Source organism: Lolium rigidum, chromosome 5, assembly GCF_022539505.1.
Source record: "Lolium rigidum isolate FL_2022 chromosome 5, APGP_CSIRO_Lrig_0.1, whole genome shotgun sequence".
Taxonomy (NCBI): Eukaryota; Viridiplantae; Streptophyta; class Magnoliopsida; order Poales; family Poaceae; genus Lolium; species Lolium rigidum.
This window is the reverse complement of record NC_061512.1, coordinates 257,493,102-257,519,619: the sequence shown is the minus strand read 5'-3', so window position 1 is coordinate 257,519,619 and position 26,518 is coordinate 257,493,102.

Here is a 26,518-nt window from a genome sequence, read left to right as displayed (position 1 = left end):
CACAAAATGAAAAAAATGTTGCGGCTCAGTGAATACATTTAAATATGTGTAAACAAAGCATGTCAAATCTACTGAGATTATTTTGGACTTTTTACTAGACGAAAAGATTGATGCAACATGGTAAAAATTTCAATCAGCATAAAAAATTAAGTAAAATCAAGAAAAGGCGATAAACAAATATGTGTGTTCGAATTAAAACATGTGCATCATTTTTCAGGACATAAATAGTTAATTTTGATAGCTTGGAGTTTCAGAACAAGAAATTGCAACACCCAGCCTAAGAAAGTAGCACACCAAAGGCAGCCACAGCCATCAACACAATAGGCCGCAGTTTGTAAGACAAGGAAACAATAACCATCCTGTCGTTCCAAATTTCCAATTGTTCTTCACATTTTCGTTCAGAGAAATAACAGTTACAATAAATTTGGTCCACCGAATTTAAGAGACATGTAAGTAGAGCTGAATCCAAACTGAAGTTTAATTTGTATAAACCAAATAAAAAAAACTACGATCTGGTAATTGTCTGTGACCTTTCTAGTAGCATATGCCGGGTTTGGGAAGTTCTTCTACTTAGAGCGTCCTACCATTAGTTATCCACTAAATGTATGTGCTATTTTGTAAATCTTGCAACACTAATATGATGTTTTTTCTTGTTGTTCTTGCAAAATCAGTGATCTCAGCTACACCTTTACAACATCTACTCATTGCGGATTCCCCCTATTTTCTTTTGTATGGAAGGAGAAAAATCAACGAGACCTTATTTATAGGCAAGTTTGGATGAGGTCCATGGTTTTCAGTGCCTTGTGTCATGGAATAATACTAGAATGATACCCTGTGCTGTCGTGGGATTGTCTTTATGAATCTATTTTTCTTAATGAAACTACACAGGTGCTTGAAATATGAATTTGTTTATGAAACATGCAAGATTCAATTGGTCACAATAGTCGAAGGATAAATTTAACTGACTCGGCTATTTTGTGTAATTCATGCATATAATTTGCTGATGTGGAAAATTGTTTGGATGAAAAAAATTGAAGCTGCAGGACATTATTTTCGCGTGTGATGGGAATGGCCGCTGCGAACTGACCCAAATAGGTCGTTGCAAGGACTCCACATGCTCTTGGATACCCTGTTTAGGATCATCTCTAACAGGCGCACTGAAAATCGGTGGGCTATAGGTCGTTGTGAACGCGCTGTAAACGTTTGCCGCGCTGCGCTTATTTTTCCCTCGCCGGACGTTGTATTATGCAGCGCGTGCCAGGCGCTAAAAACATTCCTTCGCCGGACGCTGTATTATGCAGCGCGGCGCAAACTACTATTTTGATCATTTTTTCTACGAAATAGATCAAACAAAACACGAAAAATTAACTGGAAATACGAAATTTATTAGAAACTTCGACAATACAACGATATTTATTTGGAAACTAGCCTATACTACTCGGAGTCCTAGTAGAAATCCGACGAGAGGGTGGTGTCGGACACCGGAGTGGATGTCTACTCGAAGGAGGAGGAGGAGAGGACGATCGTCAACGGGCCAGCGCCGTTTTTCTTCTCCTCCGCCTTTCCTCGCGGCCTTCTCCGCCCTCTCCGCCTTCCTCGCCGCCGACTTTGCCCGGCGCTCGTCGTGATCCGCCTTCTTCTTCGCCACCGCTGCCTTATCCTCCTCCTTCTGCGTGTAGAAGGCCTCCATCGCAGCGACGTCCTCCGAAAAATGCCGCGCCCACGCGAGGTGGAGGCGCTCGTCGAGCTCCACAATGATGAGCCGCTGCTCGAGCTCGTGTTGGCGCCGCTGTTGCTCGCGCGTGACGGCCGGCGACGGCGGCGCGAGCGCTTCCGCCTGCTCCCGCGTCCACACGTCGTGGAAGTTCATGGTGCAGCGGGAGCGACCGTGCCGTAGGCGCGCGCCGCCTCGTGCGCCGTTTCGAATGTGCCGAGCCGGATGCGCTCGTCGCCAGAGCGGATCTCGGCGTAGAAATTGCCGTTGGGCCGCACGCGGACGCCGCGGTAGCCAGAGGATGAGCGATGGCGGGGCGGCATCGTGTCGTCGGAGGCGGAGGCAGAGCTGCCGCGCGGGCGCGACGTGCGAGGCTGAGCGATGTGGAGGCGGTGGAGCAACACGCGGGCGAAGTTAATGTTCAGGGCGGTTAGCGTGCACGCGCGCGGCAGTCGACGCGGCAACTTTCGCGCGCGGGATGGCGCAAAAGCGCGGGCGCAACAAAAAAATTAGCGCGGGTGGCATTTTCGCGCGCCCGCTGGAGATTCGTGCGGGCTCCCGCGCGCGCCAATCGGCGGTTTATTTAACGCGCGCCTTTTGCCGCGCCTGTTGGAGATGGTCTTACGCTGCCTTTCATAGCCTCATTCATATTCATGTTGGAAATTAGAAAATCTGATGACAAATAGGAAAATAGAGATACTTAAAAGAAACTAAAATATAGGTAGAATACAAACCATCAATATGTAAACTTACAAAAATTAAAAGGTATTAAAATACAAAATTTTAAATACCTTGAAATTTTTAATTAATGTTTTTTTCTTTTCAATTTTTTTTAATTTTTCTTGAGCTTAGAAAGTTTAAGTAGTGTGTCCATACTAACTTAAAAGTTAAAGTTGGTAGAACAGTTAAGCTTGGAAATATGTATTTGCAAATTATTTCCCTAAAATGTAGTGTATGTCCATATTCACATTAAAACTAAATTTGATAGAACAATGACGATTTTAAATCTATATCCCCGAATTGTATTTACCATTTTTATCTGACAAATGAAAAAAAAAGGTTTTTTCTATCTTAACGTTGTGTTTCTCTTATGAGATTTTATATTGTCTGGCCGGGAAAATCTCCTTTGCTATAAAATAATTTTGCCAGGTCATAATAGCTACAAAACAAATTAATGTAGCAAAAGATATTTTATAATAAGTGTATTAATGTGTAATAGCTGGAAAAAATATACTGTGTTGTGGCACAATCTTTGACAGTAAATGCAGCCACTAAATCTTTGTTGTCGTGTTGCAGTGCACACCGCCGGTGGAACGTTCCGTATGAGAACGCTGGCGACCACTGCTTCAGATAATGCCATAATTAACGTCTTGCCATATCTGCCACGCCGAGGCAGCATGGCCAGCAACTAATGCATTCCTCTTCACGCACGAACTCGGTTTTTTGGATCCTCTCTTCACACACACTGGATCTGTTCATCTTGTCTGCCATTCTCCAAATCCATGGTGAACCTCTTATGGACCTGATCACGCCCCCGTCCACGGCAAGCATCATGTGACACCTCTTGTTTTCTTCCTTGACGTCGCTCGCCGCCCAAATCCACACACGCATACTGTGATCCCCTCTCCCACACCACCAACCAAACCCTGGATCTGTTCATTCAGATCCAGTCCTCCTCCAATCAGTCCATAGAACCATCCCTGGTAGTATGATCTAATCTCCTACCATGGCCGCGCAGCCTCGTCGAAGAAGCCAAAGGCTGCCGGAGCAGAAGCAGGACTGGAGCACCATTCTGCCGCACGAGCTCTGGGAGCTCATCAGCAAAAGGCTACCATCAGGCCACGACGCCTCGAACTTCCGATCGATGTGCCGGCTGTGGCGCGACGCGCTGCCCTTCACCGAGTTTGAGCCGGTGCTGATGCTGCCCTTCGACCCGGAGTCACCGGACGGCGTCGTCACCTTCTACAGGCTGACGAGACGGAGAATTCTTCACCAAGGACCTCCCGGCGCTGCACGGCAAGGAGGTGTGCGGCTCGTCGCACGGCTGGCTGGCCCTCGTTGACGAGGCAGCGTGCCTAACCCTTCTCAACCCGTTCACTAACGCCACCGTCGACCTCCCGCCTACGGACGAGCGATTAGCCCTCGTCTCTATGAGAACCGTCATCATGCTCGACGGCCGGTGGGTCCACCCATCTCCGTCCGACGGCGTGCTGCGCGAGACAAAGCTGGGCGACATGCGCGAAGTCTTCTTCCACGAGGTCGTGCTATCCTCGCCGGCCGACTCCGGCAACTGTATTGCCATGGCGCTGCTCACCGAGTCCTCTGAAGTCGCCTTCTGCCGCGTCGGCGTTGCCGGCGGCTCCTGGACGCTGCTCAACACAGGCCTCAAACAAGACATCAGCTGCATCGTCCACTGCCGCAGCAGGTTCCTGGCAATCACCCACGACGGGCAGATCTCCATCTGCAACGTCGGTGGCGCAACTCCGACCGCAAGGCCGGTGCAATCGTTCGATCTGCCCAAGCAGGTAAACCCCTTATCCTATCTACAGGTGAATGGCGAGCTGCACCTCGTGTGCACCGTCGTGCAGCCAGGCTCCACCACCTACAGCACCCGGCTCTACAGGTGCAATGTCTTTGCCCGGAAACCGGTGTGGTCCAGGGTGAGGAACGCCGGCGATCTCACATTGCTCACCTCACATAATTTGGCGGTCGGCCATGCCGGAGGAAGCGTTTCTGGGCTCAAGAAGAATTCGGTCTACTACTCTGGGCATCTCAGTGGGTGTATACATCATGACGGATGCAAGCACAACCCCAACCATGTGTTAGAGATCATCAACGTTGCCAATGGCAAATCAGAGTGGCTTCCGTATCGCCAAAACACTCAAGGCTCTCCAGAGGCTATTTGTTGGATTATGCCAAATCCATGGACTCAAGGTTTGTTGCGTCTAGTCATCCCTTAATGTACTTCTTTCTTTATATGTAGAATTTATAACATCTACAAACCATGCTGTAATTACATGTTAGGCTCATACTCACACGTCACGGAAAATATATTATAAATGTTTATAATTTAGCGGGTAGACCGATAATTTATTCCTTCTTGCTTTTCTCGCATCTAGGGTTTATAGATCACGTGTGACCAAAATGAGTGATATGTCATACTAGTCGTCATTCTTTTACCGTTATTCTGTTTCAAACAATAACGGTTGCGTTTGCCCACAATTTATTGATTAGAAGTATATGCCTAGTTACCCGAAGAATGTATTCGTCGTTTCCAGCTAACATTTGGAGGCTCTTCTAGTCATGCCAATATGTTTGGTTTATGGTTACAAGTGACGTACATATAGGATAAGTTAAGTATGCAGGTTATAAGTTATGAAAATCCAAACATTGTATTCCATGATCACATACATATGTGTGATGAATAAGCTCAAAAAGACACATGTGTGATGACAAAAGGTTATATAGATCAGATTTGGCGGATAGACACTTCTTAGGGTTGCAACGCTAATGGGTAGTACCCTAAATATATAGATTGAATTAAATGGCTACTTACAAAATTAGTTTGGCATGCCGCGGTAGTTACTAAGTATCCTATGCCCTCCTATGATATCGAAAAATACGGCAAATATTAATATAGGGAAGCATCAACGGACAATTGAGCAGTCAGTCTTGAACCTCTGTTCACAACAGTTCAACACCCCAGATTCATGACTTCCCATAAAAAAACGAATCTCATGGTGTTGGTCCTAGATTTTTCCAAGATAAACATCCAACTTAATTGCCTGAAAAGCTGTGGTGTTCAAGCCCAGCTATTGACACTACAGCTAATTAACCATTCTCTTGGTGTATAATGTTACTTGCACTTTTTTACGCAACATTGTTGTGCATGCAATTTAACAACACGATATTTTCTAGATTGGTTTTTCATCTGATATTTTATTATGGATTCTCAGGAGGGCATGGCAATGTTTGAAGCAGTGAAGATTCATGAGAAGAATACCCAATCCTGAAGTGTTATGCAAACAGGGTCAGATACTTAAATCATGGATGCTTTTTTTACTCAATTTAAAATTTAGTCTGAACTACCGGCCATCTCTTTTTATGGACCAGAATTATTTTCATTATTATATCACTCTATGCCTGATATAATTAACAGTTGAGTTGTGCAAAAATGGTTCTGATGTACTTGAAATACAAAGTATACTGTATGGGTATTTGTGAAGTAGTTTTTTTAATAGCGGATTGCAGTTTCCTTCTCTAAATATCTTGCCGCTAACATTCGCTACACATGACCTGAAATGTTGCTGCACATTTATTTTTTCTGCCCAAAAGGTCAAAAATGGTGAAATGTTGATTCTTGTTTGGAATGCATGAGCTCTTTTAAGGTTTGCAGGGACTTCATAGCAAACAATTTGATTCTAGTATACATGTCTGAACCTTGAATGCTCATAGCCCGGCAGCCAGGTGGTACATTTGGTGAGACCCAAGGAGACTAATTTTGTGGGCTGAAGTTAGTATTTCAAAAGGTTAGACACATGTTAGTGCTTGAAAAGGTGAAAGATCACAAAAGAAGCATCACCCAAGCCTGATGTGATAAAACAAGGATCATATACCAAAATCGTAGTTGCTTCATTTTGGCAACTTAATTAGGATCTAGTTTGAACTATCAATCTCTTTTTCTGAACCGTCTTTATTTACACTACTATTTCTCTTAGGACATGAAGAAAAAATGAATATTTAAAATCTTGCGGAAATTCTTGTTATGTGGATGTTATACAAACTGCATGCACCACCTGTAGACATTATTTACACTACTACCGTGATTGTTAAAGGGTTTTGGATCCTAGGTGTATATGAACGTATTATGAAAACAGAAAAATAAAAAGTCCAAATTCAGGAACAACAATTTGCGTGTACATCTGGATATTCTATGTTCCCAAATGAGTTTTTAGGAAAAAGGAGCATTTTATGTGGCATGTGTAAAAAGACAAGAAAGAAATGTCCTCTGAATAAAACGGTCAAGCTTGTGTGACAACATAGAATGTCCACATGTACAAGCATATTTTTCTTTCAGTAGTTTTTTTTTACATTTTAAAATATTTTTCAATCAATGGTTCATATATATGTACCCGCGAGATGAATTGTATTTTTAATATCATACCCATGTTTTATTTTGTAGGAAATCGCGTTTGTTCCATGAGATAGAGAGCCATTTCTGTCTTGTGATTTCTTTGTTTTTTGGGGAGTTATTCACATGTGTTTGCTTTTTCTTACAATGAGATAATAAAACATCAAGGGAGTAGAAGTGGACAGAGGTGTAGACATACATGAGTGTTTTAACTTTTAAGTACAACTAGACAAAATCCAATCTAGTACAGGCTGAACCAAGCTAGCCTTAACTCTGTACTGCTGAAGCATAAGATCTACGAAATCGCAGCGCCCCACCCCCCCCCCCCCCAACACACACACACTTGAGGTAGGGATGGTTGTTGAATCTTGATGCTTCAAGATGAAAAAACTTCAGTTCTTCCATATGTTCCAAGCTGCGCAGATTGCTATCTCTATAAAGCTGGCTAGGAGAAATATTGCTTCGCTCTAGAAAAACGTTCGAGATGTCCAACGAAGCGGTTGCACTGAATCCCAATATTCCCCAACAGTTGGCTGCAAACGGACACTGAAAAAAGAGGTAATCCCTCGTTTCTAGAGCTTCATTTTGTATATAAAACACATGAGTGTCCCTCCTCAACTTGCCATTTTTTTCTAAGCATCATATCCTTTGTATTTAATATATCCATCATCGAGCAACCAAGCAAAGACCCTCAACTTAGGAAAACATTTGAGTTTCCAAATTGCCTTCAAAGCTTCGTCACTTAGGAAGTTAGGATTGATTCAAACATGAAATTATATAATTTTGCTGACCTATTAGAAGAGCTTCCCCAAGAGAAAATTCTGGTATCAGTCTCCCCTTGCGAGATGATCATTGCGCCGAAATCCTTCCAAAACAATATAGTGCCTCCTGCGGTCGCTTTTAGTAAGCATGAGGAGAATCATCATCGAATACAGAGACCATACTAGATGCACCCACGGGACATCTGCCCCGCAGTAGAACTTGTGAAGTTGTTTCTGAAGAAGAGCGGTGTTCTGTAATTCAAAATTCATGACACCAAGACCACCTGGATGCTTAGGTCTACACACCAGATGCCATGCAGCAAGGGACTGAACCTAATTTGCACCTTCTTTTTTTTCGAGGGCTAAGGGGGGGGGGGGACCCCCCACCGTTTGTTGTTTCGTTATTCCCCAAAACGACTTGGTAGTCAGTCCCATGTGTACACGTGCGAGAGAGAGGAGGGGAAGGAGAGCTATGCAGGGCTTTTAGGTTACATGGTCGGAGCCCTGATGGCCTGTGCGACCTCCTTCACAGCAACAGTCATGTTCGTGAAGGCCAACAGCTCGTCGTCCGCGAAGGCACCTCTCTTCCTCTTGCCGTTGGTCGGCTTCTCAGGCGCGTCGGTTGGCTTGTCGGCTTCGAGGTTCACCCTATCGGACTCCTGGGTATCAGCATCCTCAGGTGCAGGGGCAGCAGAGCCCAAGGGTTCACTGGATCTCATGGCGTACTTGTCGGTGGCGATGCCGAAGGAGAAGATGGTGTGCATCTCATCGTAGTTGGCGATGGGCACATTGAGGAACTCCGCGTTGTTTGGGTGATACTACGATACGAAGGGACAATGATGTTAGTTGTGCTCGTGGCTGATCACAAAAGTTAGTGAGGAGGACTGAGTTATTGAGGTGCTCACCGCGACGTGCCCGCAGTAGTGCTCACCCTCAAGGACGATGGACTTGGTGTCCTCACACCACTGGGCACCGCTTAGATCGCGGAGCCTGCTAATGGTGAGCCACCTCTGCCTCCACTTCCTCAGGTGGGTGTACACCTGAGTGGAGCAGCGGAGACACCACAGTGCTCAGCTAGGCCCTTAGCCACGGAATTCAGATGGACTTCCTTGAAGCCTTTGTCAGTACGCACCCCGCTTTGGATCAAGCCACACATCTTCTCCAACACGAAGCTTGACATGAATGGAAGCCATTTCATGGTGGCATTCCTTTCCTGCCTGGACTTCAGAGCCTTCTCCACTTCCCTGCGGTTCTTGTTCTTCTTAGTGCTGGCCAACCTAGCAGCCACCTCTGCCGCTACCTGAGCCACCAGGTCAGACACGGGCAGAGGGGTGACCTTGGACTCGAACGTGGGCTGCGAATCGGGAACTTGGGAAGGGATCTGTGAATCCCCAACGCACACAAGCGGCTGGCTAAAGTCATGGCAGAAGGAGTCCTACACACATCAATGTACATCCTAAATCAGACAAGCAGTTCATGGCAACGTTAGCAACCGGAAAAGTTCATCCTAAATCACACAAGCAGGTCATGGCAACGGTAGCAACCGGACAAGTTCATCCTAAATCACACAAGCAGATCATTGGACTAACCCCTGCTACAAGACCAAACCCTTGACAACACCATGACAGTACCAACCGGAACTGTTGAATCCTAGCAAGATCGTGATAGCTCACCACAATCCGAACTAACCCCTGCTACAAGACCAAACCCTAGACAAGATCGGACTACTCCTAACCTAGATCTAAACATTGCCGCGGTACGGGGATAAAGGATGACTTACAGTCATGGCCGGAGGTGAAGATGCGCTGGACCAGGAGGTAGCCCAGATGTACTCGCCTCCGCCGCTGCTGCAACCGTCGTCGACCATAGATGCGTGCGCCTCTTACCTGCTTGCCGACGGGGGGAGGAGCTCGAAATTTGGGGGGGGGATAGTGGAGGCGGGGGTAGAAATAGGCCATGGGGCGCGGCGGGAGGTGACATAATCCTTCCCGCCCCCTTTTTTGCTTTTCACCGATGCGCGCCGCAGCTCCCGCCATCTCCATTCTCGTCTCCGCCCGGGCGCCAAAGATTCCCTTTTGCATCAGCGGGCATGGAGATTTGCCTGCACCGCTGGAAACTGCCGAACCGGGCGTTCCTCCAGGGCCTGGCCCGACACTGCTTTGAGAACCGGTTCATGCCACAACGCGGCTCGGCCCAGGCATTCAAACGGGCCGAAATTTTCTCCCCCATGCGAGCCAAGCGGGGGTTGCAGGCTACCAAACGCGCCCTTGTAGGTAGCCGCGCGGGTTGAGCTCGTTGGGCAGAACCAAGGAGCGCAATAGCGTGACCAGGAGCAATGGCGGCCAAGTCGCAGATGGAGACCTCTCTGCTCAGTCCGATCTCCAGGAACCTGCTGCCACGGCAGTGCACAATTGAGCTGATTGGGGCGTAGCGTGCGCATGGCATGTCGATAACAAGCCTCCTCCATGCCCGGTTGACCCCGACGCGGCAGAACGCGACGACCCTTGAGCCAGGGAGCACCGCCATGGCCACGCAGCCGCCGGAGTCGGGCGGCGAGGAAAGCACGATGTCGTGGAAGAACACATCCCTCGCCTCGTCCAGCCTGACGGTGCGCCGCTGGCATCCGTCAGAAGAATGGACGAGCCACCGGCTGCCGTCGGCATCCATCCACGCGTATCTCAAGAAGCTGGCCTCCACGATGTACTTGTCGGCCGGCGGGAGGTCGACGGTCGCGCCGGTGAAAGGTTTCAGCAGCGTCACGGAGCCGGACACGTCCATCAGTGCCAGCCATCCGCGCGACGACCCTACACCACCTTGCCGCTCAGCGCCGGCAGATTCATCGTGATGGTCTTGTTGTGAAATGTATATGTGGATTGCATAGCCCTTTCCATCAGTTCATACTTTTGGTTCAAGTGGCTAGTGCATGAAGCTTAACATGGTACCAGAGCCCAAGGTCTCGAGTTCAAATCCTGGCTTTCACATGATTTTCGCAATTAATCCTAAAAATTGTTGTTGCCCCCTCTCTAGCCACCGCTGATGCCCTGTTTCGGTGTGCTCTTCTTCTTTCACGTGTTGACTTTCTCTTCTCCCATCACACGCGAGTGGGGGTGTTGTGAAATGTATATGTGGATTGCCTAGCCCTTTCCATTAGTTTGGACTTTTGGTTCAAGTGGCTAGTGCATGAAGCTTAACAGGTCTCTCCGGCCGTCGGCCTATAGAAGGTGACGGTACCGTCCGGAGACTCGGGGTCGAAGGGCAGCATCAGCAAAGGAGAAAAGTTCACGAGCGGCACCATGTCACGCGAGAGCTTGCCGGTCAGCCGGAAGTTTGCGACGTCCCGTCCCCACGGCAACCCCTCCCCGATGCGCCGCAGGAGCTCGACAGGAAGGACGGTGATCCAGCCCTGTTGGCTCAGACGAGACGGCGCCGCCATGTTCGAGAGAAATATTGGATGGGAGGAGGATGGGGAGAGACGAGCGAATGGCAGGATCGATCCAGGAGTTGGCACCAGGCTGAACGCAAGTGTTGGGCAATACTTGAATGCACCAGGCTGATGCTGATCCAGGAGTAGTACGACGATGGCATTGAATGCACCTTGTTGTCAAGGCGAGCAGAGTGTATAAGCTGGCGATTTCCGTGTGTGTTCATATCCCTTTCTGGAACCAACTTTTTTTGAAGTTTCCTTATGAGTAGGTGTTCACTCTTCGTCCGTTTTTCTGTCACGTTTTCGTTTAGAATTTGAAACCATGCAATGTATAGGTACACCGGTAATTTATTCCAGTGTTTGGTACTGCTCATGTCCTAGACGTTGCCTTCTCCATGCATGACAGGATGGTGCTGCCCAAGGATTGCCTATGGCCTGTTTATTTCTCATTATTCTGGAACATAGAAATAGGAAAACACAGGAAGCCTTTCCGGTAGTGCAGGGCAAAGGAAGCCTTTCCGGTAGTGCAGGAAAATGATAGGAATACATGTTAAAAACAAAGATAAAAACGCATGCACTAGCAGCATGTCGCTACTCCTATATGTAGAACACGGACATCCTTGTCAAGTAAACCCTATTCAATGAACAAAACACCACCATAGTCCTAACCGGTAGCCTGCCACGGATCGATGGCCGAACCACAGGGGAGAACATCGAGAACTTGCGTGAAAGGAGTGGAAGAAAAGGGCACCACAGCCGAAGTTGCAGTGGCAGCGTGGCGAACTTGCAGTGGTCACACCGTTTTGTAAACTCTCAGAACAAGTACAACATCTGTTCACAAAATGAAAAAAATGTTGCGGCTCAGTGAATACATTTAAATATGTGTAAACAAAGCATGTCAAATCTACTGACATTATTTTGGACTTTTTACTAGACGAAAAGATTGATGCAACATGGTAAAAATTTCAATCAGTATAAAAAATTAAGTAAAATCAAGAAAAGGCGATAAACAAATATGTGTGTTCGAATTAAAACATGTGCATCATTTTTCAGGACATAAATAGTTAATTTTGATAGCTTGGAGTTTCAGAACAAGAAATTGCAACACCCAGCCTAAGAAAGTAGCACACCAAAGGCAGCCACAGCCATCAACACAATAGGCCGCAGTTTGTAAGACAAGGAAACAATAACCATCCTGTCGTTCCAAATTTCCAATTGTTCTTCACATTTTCGTTCAGAGAAATAACAGTTACAATAAATTTGGTCCACCGAATTTAAGAGACATGTAAGTAGAGCTGAATCCAAACTGAAGTTTAATTTGTATAAACCAAATAAAAAAAACTACGATCTGGTAATTGTCTGTGACCTTTCTAGTAGCATATGCCGGGTTTGGGAAGTTCTTCTACTTAGAGCGTCCTACCATTAGTTATCCACTAAATGTATGTGCTATTTTGTAAATCTTGCAACACTAATATGATGTTTTTTCTTGTTGTTCTTGCAAAATCAGTGATCTCAGCTACACCTTTACAACATCTACTCATTGCGGATTCCCCCTATTTTCTTTTGTATGGAAGGAGAAAAATCAACGAGACCTTATTTATAGGCAAGTTTGGATGAGGTCCATGGTTTTCAGTGCCTTGTGTCATGGAATAATACTAGAATGATACCCTGTGCTGTCGTGGGATTGTCTTTATGAATCTATTTTTCTTAATGAAACTACACAGGTGCTTGAAATATGAATTTGTTTATGAAACATGCAAGATTCAATTGGTCACAATAGTCGAAGGATAAATTTAACTGACTCGGCTATTTTGTGTAATTCATGCATATAATTTGCTGATGTGGAAAATTGTTTGGATGAAAAAAATTGAAGCTGCAGGACATTATTTTCGCGTGTGATGGGAATGGCCGCTGCGAACTGACCCAAATAGGTCGTTGCAAGGACTCCACATGCTCTTGGATACCCTGTTTAGGATCATCTCTAACAGGCGCACTGAAAATCGGTGGGCTATAGGTCGTTGTGAACGCGCTGTAAAGTTTGCCGCGCTGCGCTTATTTTTCCCTCGCCGGACGTTGTATTATGCAGCGCGTGCCAGGCGCTAAAAACATTCCTTCGCCGGACGCTGTATTATGCAGCGCGGCGCAAACTACTATTTTGATCATTTTTTCTACGAAATAGATCAAACAAAACACGAAAAATTAACTGGAAATACGAAATTTATTAGAAACTTCGACAATACAACGATATTTATTTGGAAACTAGCTAGCCTATACTACTCGGAGTCCCAGTAGAAATCCGACGAGACGGTGGTGTCGGACACCGGAGTGGATGTCTACTCGAAGGAGGAGGAGGAGAGGACGATCGTCAACGGGCCAGCGCCGTTTTTCTTCTCCTCCGCCTTTCCTAGCGGCCTTCTCCGCCCTCTCCGCCTTCCTCGCCGCCGACTTTGCCCGGCGCTCGTCGTGATCCGCCTTCTTCTTCGCCACCGCTGCCTTATCCTCCTCCTTCTGCGTGTAGAAGGCCTCCATCGCAGCGACGTCCTCCGAAAAATGCCGCGCCCACGCGAGGTGGAGGCGCTCGTCGCGCTCCACGATGATGAGCCGCTGCTCGAGCTCGCGTTGGCGCCGCTGTTGCTCGCGCATGACGGCCGGCGACGGCGGTGCGAGCGCTTCCGCCTGCTCCCGCGTCCACACGTCGTGGAAGTTCATGGTGCGGCGGGAGCGGCCGAGGCGCCAGGCGACCGTGCCGTAGGCGCGCGCCGCCTCGTGCGCCGTTTCGAATGTGCCGAGCCGGATGCGCTCGTCGCCAGAGCGGATCTCGGCGTAGAAATTGCCGTTGGGCCGCACGCGGACGCCGCGGTAGCCGGAGGATGAGCGATGGCGGGGCGGCATCGTGTCGTCGGAGGCGGAGGCAGAGCTGCCGCGCGGGCGCGACGTGCGAGGCTGAGCGATGTGGAGGCGGTGGAGCAACACGCGGGCGAAGTTAATGTTCAGGGCGGTTAGCGTGCACGCGCGCGGCAGTCGACGCGGCAACTTTCGCGCGCGGGATGGCGCAAAAGCGCGGGCGCAACAAAAAATTTAGCGCGGGTGGCATTTTCGCGCGCCCGCTGGAGGTTCGTGCGGGCTCCCGCGCGCGCCAATCGGCGGTTTATTTAACGCGCGCCTTTTGTCGCGCCTGTTGGAGATGGTCTTACGCTGCCTTTCATAGCCTCATTCATATTCATGTTGGAAATTAGAAAATCTGATGACAAATAGGAAAATAGAGATACTTAAAAGAAACTAAAATATAGGTAGAATACAAACCATCAATATGTAAACTTACAAAAATTAAAAGGTATTAAAATACAAAATTTTAAATACCTTGAAATTTTTAATTAATGTTTTTTTCTTTTCAATTTTTTTTTAATTTTTCTTGAGCTTAGAAAGTTTAAGTAGTGTGTCCATACTAACTTAAAAGTTAAAGTTGGTAGAACAGTTAAGCTTGGAAATATGTATTTGCAAATTATTTCCCTAAAATGTAGTGTATGTCCATATTCACATTAAAACTAAATTTGATAGAACAATGACGATTTTAAATCTATATCCCCGAATTGTATTTACCATTTTTATCCGACAAATGAAAAAAAAAGGTTTTTTCTATCTTAACGTTGTGTTTCTCTTATGAGATTTTATATTGTCTGGCCGGGAAAATCTCCTTTGCTATAAAATAATTTTGCCAGGTCATAATAGCTACAAAACAAATTAATGTAGCAAAAGATATTTTATAATAAGTGTATTAATGTGTAATAGCTGGAAAAAATATACTGTGTTGTGGCACAATCTTTGACAGTAAATGCAGCCACTAAATCTTTGTTGTCGTGTTGCAGTGCACACCGCCGGTGGAACGTTCCGTATGAGAACGCTGGCGACCACTGCTTCAGATAATGCCATAATTAACGTCTTGCCATATCTGCCACGCCGAGGCAGCATGGCCAGCAACTAATGCATTCCTCTTCACGCACGAACTCGGTTTTTTGGATCCTCTCTTCACACACATCGGATCTGTTCATCTTGTCTGCCATTCTCCAAATCCATGGTGAACCTCTTATGGACCTGATCACGCCCCGTCCACGGCAAGCATCATGTGACACCTCTTGTTTTCTTCCTTGACGTCGCTCGCCGCCCAAATCCACACACGCATACTGTGATCCCCTCTCCCACACCACCAACCAAACCCTGGATCTGTTCATTCAGATCCAGTCCTCCTCCAATCAGTCCATAGAACCATCCCTGGTAGTATGATCTAATCTCCTACCATGGCCGCGCAGCCTCGTCGAAGAAGCCAAAGGCTGCTGGAGCGAAGCAGGACTGGAGCACCATTCTGCCGCACGAGCTCCGGGAGCTCATCAGCAAAAGGCTACCATCAGGCCACGACGCCTCGAACTTCCGATCGATGTGCCGGCTGTGGCGCGACGCGCTGCCCTTCACCGAGTTTGAGCCGGTGCTGATGCTGCCCTTCGACCCGGAGTCACCGGACGGCGTCGTCACCTTCTACAGGCTGACAGACGGAGAATTCTTCACCAAGGACCTCCCGGCGCTGCACGGCAAGGAGGTGTGCGGCTCGTCGCACGGCTGGCTGGCCCTCGTTGACGAGGCAGCGTGCCTAACCCTTCTCAACCCGTTCACTAACGCCACCGTCGACCTCCCGCCTACGGACGAGCGATTAGCCCTCGTCTCTATGAGAACCGTCATCATGCTCGACGGCCGGTGGGTCCACCCATCTCCGTCCGACGGCGTGCTGCGCGAGACAAAGCTGGGCGACATGCGCGAAGTCTTCTTCCACGAGGTCGTGCTATCCTCGCCGGCCGACTCCGGCAACTGTATTGCCATGGCGCTGCTCACCGAGTCCTCTGAAGTCGCCTTCGCCGCGTCGGCGTTGCCGGCGGCTCCTGGACGCTGCTCAACACAGGCCTCAAACAAGACATCAGCTGCATCGTCCACTGCCGCAGCAGGTTCCTCGGCAATCACCCACGACGGGCAGATCTCCATCTGCAACGTCGGCGGCGCAACTCCGACCGCAAGGCCGGTGCAATCGTTCGATCTGCCCAAGCAGGTAAACCCCTTATCCTATCTACAGGTGAATGGCGAGCTGCACCTCGTGTGCACCGTCGTGCAGCCAGGCTCCACCACCTACAGCACCCGGCTCTACAGGTGCAATGTCTTTGCCCGGAAACCGGTGTGGTCCAGGGTGAGGAACGCCGGCGATCTCACATTGCTCACCTCACATAATTTGGCGGTCGGCCATGCCGGAGGAAGCGTTTCTGGGCTCAAGAAGAATTCGGTCTACTACTCTGGGCATCTCAGTGGGTGTACACATCATGACGGATGCAAGCACAACCCCAACCATGTGTTAGAGATCATCAACGTTGCCAATGGCAAATCAGAGTGGCTTCCGTATCGCCAAAACACTCAAGGCTCTCCAGAGGCTATTTGTTGGATTATGCCAAATCCATGGACTCAAGGTTTGTTGCGTCTAGTCATCCCTTAATGTACTTCTTTCTTTATATGTAGAATTTATAACATCTACAAACCATGCTGTAATTACATGTTAGGCTCATACTCACACGTCACGGAAAATATATTATAAATGTTTATAATTTAGCGGGTAGACCGATAATTTATTCCTTCTTGCTTTTCTCGCATCTAGGGTTTATAGATCACGTGTGACGACAAAATGAGTGATATGTCATACTAGTCGTCATTCTTTTACCGTTATTCTGTTTCAAACAATAACGGTTGCGTTTGCCCACAATTTATTGATTAGAAGTATATGCCTAGTTACCCGAAGAATGTATTCGTCGTTTCCAGCTAACATTTGGAGGCTCTTCTAGTCATGCCAATATGTTTGGTTTATGGTTACAAGTGACGTACATATAGGATAAGTTAAGTATGCAGGTTATAAGTTATGAAAATCCAAACATTGTATTCCATGATCACATACATATGTGTGATGAATAAGCTCAAAAAGACACATGTGTGATGACAAAAGGTTATATAGATCAGATTTGGCGGATAGACACTTCTTAGGGTTGCAACGCTAATGGGTAGTACCCTAAATATATAGATTGAATTAAATGGCTACTTACAAAATTAGTTTGGCATGCCGCGGTAGTTACTAAGTATCCTATGCCCTCCTATGATATCGAAAAATACGGCAAATATTAATATAGGGAAGCATCAACGGACAATTGAGCAGTCAGTCTTGAACCTCTGTTCACAACAGTTCAACACCCCAGATTCATGACTTCCCATAAAAAAACAAATCTCATGGTGTTGGTCCTAGATTTTTCCAAGATAAACATCCAACTTAATTGCCTGAAAAGCTGTGGTGTTCAAGCCCAGCTATTGACACTACAGCTAATTAACCATTCTCTTGGTGTATAATGTTACTTGCACTTTTTTACGCAACATTGTTGTGCATGCAATTTAACAACACGATATTTTCTAGATTGGTTTTTCATCTGATATTTTATTATGGATTCTCAGGAGGGCATGGCAATGTTTGAAGCAGTGAAGATTCTTGAGAAGAATACCCAATCCTGAAGTGTTATGCAAACAGGGTCAGATACTTAAATCATGGATGCTTTTTTTACTCAATTTAAAATTTAGTCTGAACTACCGGCCATCTCTTTTTATGGACCAGAATTATTTTCATTATTATATCACTCTATGCCTGATATAATTGACAGTTGAGTTGTGCAAAAATGGTTCTGATGTACTTGAAATACAAAGTATACTGTATGGGTATTTGTGAAGTAGTTTTTTTAATAGCGGATTGCAGTTTCCTTCTCTAAATATCTTGCCGCTAACATTCGCTACACATGACCTGAAATGTTGCTGCACATTTACTTTTTCTGCCCAAAAGGTCAAAAATGGTGAAATGTTGATGCTTGTTTGGAATGCATGAGCTCTTTTAAGGTTTGCAAGGACTTCATAGCAAACAATTTGATTCTAGTATACATGTCTGAACCTTGAATGCTCATAGCCCGGCAGCCAGGTGGTACATTTGGTGAGACCCAAGGAGACTAATTTTGTGGGCTGAAGTTAGTATTTCAAAAGGTTAGACACATGTTAGTGCTTGAAAAGGTGAAAGATCACAAAAGAAGCATCACCCAAGCCTGATGTGATAAAACAAGGATCATATACCAAAATCGTAGTTGCTTCATTTTGGCAACTTAATTAGGATCTAGTTTGAACTATCAATCTCTTTTTCTGAACCGTCTTTATTTACACTACTATTTCTCTTAGGACATGAAGAAAAAATGAATATTTAAAATCTTGCGGAAATTCTTGTTATGTGGATGTTATACAAACTGCATGCACCACCTGTAGACATTATTTACACTACTACCGTGATTGTTAAAGGGTTTTGGATCCTAGGTGTATATGAACGTATTATGAAAACATAAAAATAAAAAGTCCAAATTCAGGAACAACAATTTGCGTGTACATCTGGATATTCTATGTTCCCAAATGAGTTATTAGGAAAAAGGAGCATTTTATGTGGCATGTGTAAAAAGACAAGAAAGAAATGTCCTCTGAATAAAACGGTCAAGCTTGTGTGACAACATAGAATGTCCACATGTACAAGCATATTTTTCTTTCAGTAGTTTTTTTTACATTTTAAAATATTTTTCAATCAATGGTTCATATATATGTACCCGCGAGATGAATTGTATTTTTAATATCATACCCATGTTTTATTTTGTAGGAAATCGCGTTTGTTCCATGAGATAGAGAGCCATTTCTGTCTTGTGATTTCTTTGTTTTTTGGGGAGTTATTCACATGTGTTTGCTTTTTCTTACAATGAGATAATAAAACATCAAGGGAGTAGAAGTGGACAGGTGTAGACATACATGAGTGTTTTAACTTTTAAGTACAACTAGACAAAATCCAATCTAGTACAGGCTGAACCAAGCTAGCCTTAACTCTGTACTGCTGAAGCATAAGATCTACGAAATCGCAGCGCCCCACCCCCCCCCCCCAACACACACACACTTGAGGTAGGGATGGTTGTTGAATCTTGATGGTTCAAGATGAAAAAACTTCAGTTCTTCCATATGTTCCAAGCTGCGCAGATTGCTATCTCTATAAAGCTGGCTAGGAGAAATATTGCTTCGCTCTAGAAAAACGTTCTGAGATGTCCAACGAAGCAGTTGCACTGAATCCCAATATTCCCCAACAGTTGGCTGCAAACGGACACTGAAAAAAGAGGTAATCCCTCGTTTCTAGAGCTTCATTTTGTATATAAAACACATGAGTGTCCCTCCTCAACTTGCCATTTTTTTCTAAGCATCATATCCTTTGTATTTAATATATCCATCATCAGCAACCAAGCAAAGACCCTCAACTTAGGAAAACATTTGAGTTTCCAAATTGCCTTCAAAGCTTCGTCACTTAGGAAGTTAGGATTGATTCAAACATGAAATTATATAATTTTGCCGACCTATTAGAAGAGCTTCCCCAAGAGAAAATTCTGGTATCAGCTCTCCTTGCGAGATGATCATTGCGCCAGAAATCCTTCCAAAACAATATAGTGCCTCCTGCGGTCGCTTTTAGTAAGCATGAGGAGAATCATCATCAGAATACAGAGACCATACTAGATGCACCCACGGGACATCTGCCCTGCAGTAGAACTTGTGAAGTTGTTTCTGAAGAAGAGCGGTGTTCTGTAATTCAAAATTCATGACACCAAGACCACCTGGATGCTTAGGTCTACACACCAGATGCCATGCAGCAAGGGACTGAACCTAATTTGCACCTTCTTTTTTTCGAGGGCTAAGGGGGACCCCCCACCGTTTGTTGTTTCGTTATTCCCCAAAACGACTTGGTAGTCAGTCCCATGTGTACACGTGCGAGAGAGAGGAGGGGAAGGAGAGCTATGCAGGGCTTTTAGGTTACATGGTCGGAGCCCCTGTTGAGTAGGGAACCCTAGAGAGAAAGAAAGAACAGAGAGAGTCAAGCGTGGGGCGATCCGCCGGCTTGAACCGCCACCGCCAGACCGTGAGCTCCTCGCCGAACGTCCGAAGGATGGAGCCCGTAGAAGGGGAGCCGTTGTTGAAGACGACTGCGTTCCTCGCTTTCCAAATGCACCAAAGGACCACCACGACGCCGGTGCGCCACACCTGGTCGCCGATCGCGGCGGGGCGCTGGAGTTCCCAGAAGGAGAACGGCCCAGCAGGAACAGCCACCTCGAGCCTCACCCAGACGGAAGCCGCCAGAGTGTAGTCGAAGAGAATATGTCTACATGTCTCGAAGGCGGCGCAGGCGGCGCAAACGTCGGAGGGTGCGCATCCCTTGAAGAAGAGGTTGGCCCGCGATCTGTCGATGCAGGCGAGGTAGGAGAAAATCTTGAGCTTCGTGGGGAGGCACAGCGCCCATGCAGCACGGGCGGCATAGTCGGGCGGTCGAGTCGGCGACACCATGTGGTAGGCCTGCCGCGAGATGAAGGGGGCGCTGAGGGAGAGCCGATGTAGCGGTGGTCCTGACCCAGGGCCAGCACGGTGCAGTCGAAGATTCGGCGAACCAGGGAGAGCTCGTGCTCGGTGACTGAGGACAGACGAGGCTAGAGCTCCAGGCCATGCGCCGACACCATCGCGATGGTCGCATGAAGCCGGGTGCAGTGAGAGAGCAGCGCGGGGAAGCGCTCTGATAGCGGCCGTTCGTGTTGGAGATATGCCCAAGAGGCAATAATAAAAGTGGTTATTATATATCTTTATGTTTATGATAAATGTTTATATACCATGCTATAATTGTATTAACCGAAACATTGATACATGTGTGTTATGTAAACAAACAAAGAGTCCCTAGTAAGCCTCTTAACTAGCTTGTTGATTAATAGATGATTAGTTTCATAATCATGAACATTGGATGTTATTAATAACAAGGTTATATCATTGTATGAATGATGTAATGGACACACCCAATTAAGCGTAGCATAAGATCACGTCATTAAGTTATTTGCTATAAGCTTTCGATACATAGTTACCTAGTCCTTATGACCATGAGATCATGTAAATCGCTTATACCGGAAAGGTACTTTGATTACATCAAACGCCACTGCGTAAATGGGTGGCTATAAAGGTGGGATTAAGTATCCGGAAAGTATGAGTTGAGGCATATGGATCAACAGTGGGATTTGTCCATCCCGATGACGGATAGATATACTCTGGGCCCTCTCGGTGGAATGTCGTCTAATGTCTTGCAAGCATATGAATAAGTTCATAAGAGACCACATACCACGGTACGAGTAAAGAGTACTTGTCAGGAGACGAGGTTGAACAAGGTATAGTGTGATACCGATGATCAAACCTCGGACAAGTAAAATAGCGCGTGACAAAGGGAATTGGTATCGTTTGTGAATGGTTCATTCGATCACTAAAGTCATCGTTGAATATGTGGGAGCCATTATGGATCTCCAGATCCCGCTATTGGTTATTGGTCGGAGTGAGTACTCAACCATGTCCGCATAGTTCGCGAACCGTAGGGTGACACACTTAAAGTTGGATGTTGAAATGGTAGAACTTGAATATGGAATGGAGTTCGAATATTTGTTCGGAGTTCCGGATGAGATCCCGGACATCACGAGGAGTTTCGGAATGGTCCGGAGAATAAGATTCATATATAGGATGTCATTTTATGTGTTTGAAAATGATTCGGAAGGTTCTATGGAAGGTTCTAGAAGGTTCTAGAAAAGTCCGGAAGAAACCACCAAGGAGGGACTCCACCTCCATGGCCGGCCAACCCTAGAGGGGGAGGAGTCCCAAGTGGACTCCCCCTATGGGGGCCGGCCACCCCCCCACATGGAAGGGGGGAATCCCACCCCAAGTGGGATTCCCACCTTGGGTAGGTTTCCCTATCACATGGAAGGTTTTGGGTTCGGGTCTTATTCGGAGACTTGTAGTCCAACACTTGGGGCTTCCACCTATATAATGAGGGGCCAAGGGAGGGGGCCGGCCACCCCAAGACCACAACCTGGCCGCCCCCCTTGAGTGGTCGGCCACCCCCTCCCAAACCCTAGCCGCCCCCTCTCCTCCATAGCTCCCGCGTGCTTTAGCGAAGCTCCGCCGGAGTTCTCCACCGCCACCGACACCACGCCGTCGTGCTGTCGGATTCAAGAGGAGCTACTACTTCCGCTGCCCGCTGGAATGGGAGGTGGACGTCGTCTTCATCAACAACCGAACGTGTGACCGAGTACGGAGGTGCTGCCCGTTCGTGGCGCCGTGATCAAGATCTTCTACGCGCTTTGCAAGCGGCAAGTGAACGTCTACCGCAGCAACAAGAGCCTCATCTTGTAGGCTTTGGAATCTCTTCAAGGGTGAGACTCGATAATCCCCTCGTTGCTACCGTCTTCTAGATTGCATCTTGGCTTGGATTTCGTGTTCGCGGTAGGAAATTTTTTGTTTTCTATGCAACGTTATCCTACAGTGGTATCAGAGCCGTGTCTATGCATAGATGGTTGCACGAGTAGAACACAATGGTTTTGTGGGCGTTGATGTTTTTGTTGTCTTTAGTTTGAGTACTTTGCATCTTTGTGGCATAGTGGGATGAAGCGGCTCGGGCTAACTTTACATGACCGCGTTCATGAGATTTGCTCCACGCTCGACATGCAACTTATATTGCATAAGTGGCTTTGCGGGTGTCTCGTCTCTCCTACTATAGTGAAGATTCAATTTACTCTTCTATTGACAACACTAGTATCACCGTTGTGGTTGATGTTCGTAGGTAGATTGGATCTTACTCGAAAACCCTAAACCACGTAAAATATGCAAACCAAATTAGAGAACGTCTAACTTGTTTTTGCAGGGTTTGGTGATGTGATATGGCCATAATGTGATGATGACTATGTATGAGATGATCATTATTGTATTGTGGCAACCGGCAGGAGCCTTATGGTTGTCTTTAAATTTCATGTTGAGTAGTATTTCAAAGTAGTTGTAATATTTGCTACATGGAGGACGATCATGAAGACGGCGCCATTGACCTTGGTGCTTCGCCGACGATGATGGAGATCATGCTCGTTGATGATGGAGATCATGTCCGTGCTTTGGAGATGAAGATCAAAGGCGCAAAGACAAAAGGGCCATATCATATCACATATGAACTGCATGTGATGTTAATCCTTTTATGCATCTTATTTTGCTTAGATCGCGACGGTAGCATTATAAGATGATCCCTCTCACTAAAATATCAAGATAATAAAGTGTTCATCCTTAGTAGCACCGTTGCCAAGACTTGTCGTTTCGAAGCATCTCGTGATGATCGGGTGTGATAGAATCAACAAGTGCATACAACGGGTGCAAGCCAGCTTTGCACATGCGGATACTAAGGTGGCCTTGACGAGACTAGCATGTACATACATGGTCTCGAACACGTGATACCGAAAGGTAGAGCATGAATCATATGATTGATATGATGAACACTTTGAGTGTTCGCCATTGAAGTTACATCTTGTCTCGTGATGATCGGACTTGGTGTGGTGGATTTGGTTCGTGTGATCACTAAGACAATGCGAGAGATATTGTTTTGAGTGGGAGTTCACCTAGTTTTTAATTATATTGAATTAAAATTTTGAACTCAATTTGTCATAAACTTAGTCTAAACTATTGCAAATATGTTGTAGATATGGCGTCCCCAATCAATTTTAACCAGTTCCTAGAGAAAGAAAAAGCTTAAGAGCAACGGTGGCAACTTCACCGACTGGTTCCGTCATGTGAGGATCTTCCTCAATGGCGGAAATCTGCAATATGTGCTTGATGCACCGCTAGGTGACCCTCCTGCAGAAACTGAAACCGATGAAGTAAAGAATCTTTATGCGACTCAGAAAACTCGGTACTCTCAAGTTCAGTGTGCCATCTTATGCAGTCTGGAAGCCGATCTTCAAAAACGTTTTGAGCACCACGATCCACATGAGTTAGTCAATGAGTTGAAAACTATCTTTGAGACTCATGCGGCCGTGGAATGCTATGAAGCATCGAAACACTTCTTCAGCCTGCATGATGGAAGAAGGCAGCTCCGTTAGTGAGCACATGCTCGCCATGACCGGGCATGCGAAGTAACTCGGTGACTTGGGAATAGTGATTCCTAATAGATCGGGGATTAATCGTGTCCTTCAATCACTCGCCACCTAGTTACAAGAACTTTGTGATGAATTACAATATGCGGAACATGAACAAAGAGTTACCTGAACTCTTCGCCATGCTAAAATCTGCTGAGATTGAAATTAAGAAAGAGTACCAAGTGTTGATGGTCAACAAGACCACCAGACTTCAAGAAACAGGGCAAGTCTAAAGGCAAGAACAAGAAGAGTGGCAAGAAAGCTGCCACGCCTCCCGTGAAACCTAAGACCGGCCCTAAGCCTGATGCTGAGTGCTATTACCGCAAGGAGAAGGGACACTGGAAGCGTAATTGCTCCAAGTATTTGGCGGATCTGAAGAGCGGCCTTGTCAAGAAGAAGAAAGAAGGTATATCTGATATACATGTTATAGATGTTTATCTTACTGGTTCTCGTACTAGTACCTGGGTATTTGATACTCGTTCGGTTGCTCATATTTGTAACTCGAAACAGGAACTAAAGAATAAACGAAGACTACTAAAGGATGAAGTGACCATGCGCGTTGGAAATGGATCCAAAGTCGATGTGATCGCTGTAGGCACACTTCCTCTACATCTACCTTCGGGATTAGTTTTAAGCCTAAATAATTGTTATTTTGTACCCGCGTTGAGCATGAACATTATATCGGGATCTTGTTTAATGCAAGACGGTTATTCATTCAAGTCCGAGAATAATGGTTGTTCTATTTTTATGAATAATATCTTTTATGGTCGAGCACCTGAAAAGAATGGCTTATTTCTGTTAGATCTCGATAGTAGTGATACACATATACATAACATTGATGCTAAGCGAATTAGATTAAATGATAATTCTACTTATATGTGGCACTGTCGTATTGGTCATATTGGAGTGAAACGCATGAAGAAACTCCATACCGATGGATTACTTGAATCACTTGACTTTGAGTCACTTGATAGATGCGAAGCATGTCTAATGGGAAAAATGACTAAGACTCCATTCTCTGGTATTATGGAGCGAGCTACAGACTTGTTGGAAATCATACATACCGATGTGTGCGGACCAATGAGTGTAGCCTCGCGCGGTGGTTATCGTTATGTTCTAACCTTCACAGATGATTTGAGTAGATATGGGTATATCTATTTAATGAAACATAAAACCGAAACTTTCGAGAAGTTTAAGGAATTTCAAAGTGAAGTAGAAAATCAACGTAATAAGAAGATTAAATTTCTACGATCTGATCGTGGAGGTGAATATCTGAGTTATGAGTTTGGCATGCATTTAAAGAAATGCGGAATACTTTCACAATTGACACCGCCGGGAACACCACAACGAAACGGTGTGTCCGAACGTCGTAATCGAACTCTCTTAGATATGGTTCGTTCTATGATGTCTCTTACTGATTTGCCATTATCATTTTGGAGTTATGTATTAGAGACAGCCGCATTCACTTTAAATAGAGCACCATCAAAATCCGTTGAAACGACACCGTATGAATTATGGTTTAATAAGAAACCTAAGCTGTCGTTCCTAAAAGTTTGGGGTTGCGAAGCCTATGTAAAAAAGTTACAACCGGACAAGCTAGAACCCAAAGCGGAGAAATGCGTCTTCATAGGATACCCTAAGGAAACTATAGGGTACACTTTCTATCACAAATCCGAAGGCAAGATCTTTGTTGCTAAGAACGGAACCTTTCTTGAGAAAGAATTTCTCACTAAAGAAGTGACTGGAAGAAAAGTAGAACTCGATGAGATTGAAGAATCTCTGCTCGTTGATCGAGTAGCGCGAGCATCGGAAGATGTTCCTGTGCCGCCTGCACCGGCAACAGAGGAAGCTAATGATAATGATCATGAAACTTCAAATGAGATAGCTACTGAACCTCGCAGATCGACAAGGGAACGTGCCATTCCAGATTGGTATGATCCTTGTCTAAATGTCATGATTGTCGATAACAATGATGAAGACCCTGCGACGTATGAAGAAGCGATGATGAGCCCAGATTCCAACAAATGGCAAGAAGCCATGAAATCCGAAATGGGATCCATGTATGATAACAAAGTATGGACTTTGGTAGACTTACTCGATAGCCGCAAGGCTGTCGAGAATAAATGGATCTTCAAAAGAAAAACAGATGCTGATGGTAATATTACTGTCTATAAAGCTCGACTTGTCGCAAAGGGTTTCCGACAAATTCAAGGTGTTGACTACGATGAGACTTTCTCACCTGTAGCGAAGCTAAAATCTGTGAGGATTTTGTTAGCAATAGCTGCATTTTTCGATTATGAGATTTGGCGGATGGATGTCAAAACGGCGTTCCTTAATGGAGACATTGAGGAAGAGTTGTATATGGTACAACCCAAAGGTTTTGTCGATCCT